Source organism: Macadamia integrifolia, unplaced genomic scaffold (genome assembly GCF_013358625.1).
Source record: "Macadamia integrifolia cultivar HAES 741 unplaced genomic scaffold, SCU_Mint_v3 scaffold46, whole genome shotgun sequence".
NCBI classification, from domain to species: Eukaryota; Viridiplantae; Streptophyta; class Magnoliopsida; order Proteales; family Proteaceae; genus Macadamia; species Macadamia integrifolia.
In genome coordinates this window covers 305702-306790 of record NW_024870459.1, presented here as the reverse complement: position 1 = coordinate 306790, position 1089 = coordinate 305702, and positions in this window count along the sequence as shown.

Genomic DNA, 1089 nt, shown 5'->3' with positions numbered 1-1089 from the left:
TTTTTTTCTTAAGATCAGCGGTGAATATATTAAATATAAAGTAGGAAAAGGGAAAGCCATACAAGGAGCCAAGAAGATAAATAATTCAAAGACCAAAGTCAACCCCCTACTCCACCTTCGGCATTGCCATCAGTAGAGAAGGGAGCCAAGTTAAAGACACAAAAATTAGGCAAATCAAAATCTCGGTTTACCCGCACTCTATGTCATTTGAAACAAAATTAGGCTAAATATCCCAAACCATAGAAAGGCTTTGAGTCACTGCGTGTTTGGCCAGGCCATCTGCAACTGTATTTAGTTCTCTTTAACAATATCTGACTTCCCATTGGATACCATCTAAATAACTCTTGAGGAGGAGTCACTTTTGACAAAAGCACCACAAAATTGTTCTTCTATCTATACACCACGCCACAGCACGTGAGTCACATTCCATCTGAAATCATGATAGATCTAGCCACTTTGCTAACTTGATAGCTTTAAAAAACCTAGCAAACTCGGCATAGAAATTAAACGAAACACATTCAGAAGAGGAGAAACAACACAAGGGAGCTACCCAATGATTCTGAAAAAATACCCCCTACACTAGAGAAACCTGGCTTCCCCAACGAACAAGCATCCACATTAATTTCAAAGCACCTCATTGGAGGAGGATTTGAGAAAAATCTCTTTAATAGTCTTGGAACAAAGGGGAGCTCGTAGCAGATTGATCGACATAGATAGCATGTGATCTTTCGGGGACTTGATCTTGATTGGAGTATTACTAGATAGCTCCTGCAGGTCATTAAAAAAAACTTTGACTACCAAGTCTGACGCCCTACTAACGTTGTCGTAACATCGACGTTTTCTCTCTAGCCAGATTTGATAACAAATATAAACCAAAGCAACATTCCAAATCACTTTTAGGGGGGGACACATTGGCTTTTCTTTTCCACCGTGAGAAAATTTCTTGAATGAGGACAAAACCATGCCATGGAGATAAAATTCTGTCCAAATCATAACTGCAAATGAAAATTCAAGAAAATATGAGAAACCAACTCGGAATCATCCTAGCATAGAGAACATCTAGACACCAAAAGCATTGCCCTAGCCATA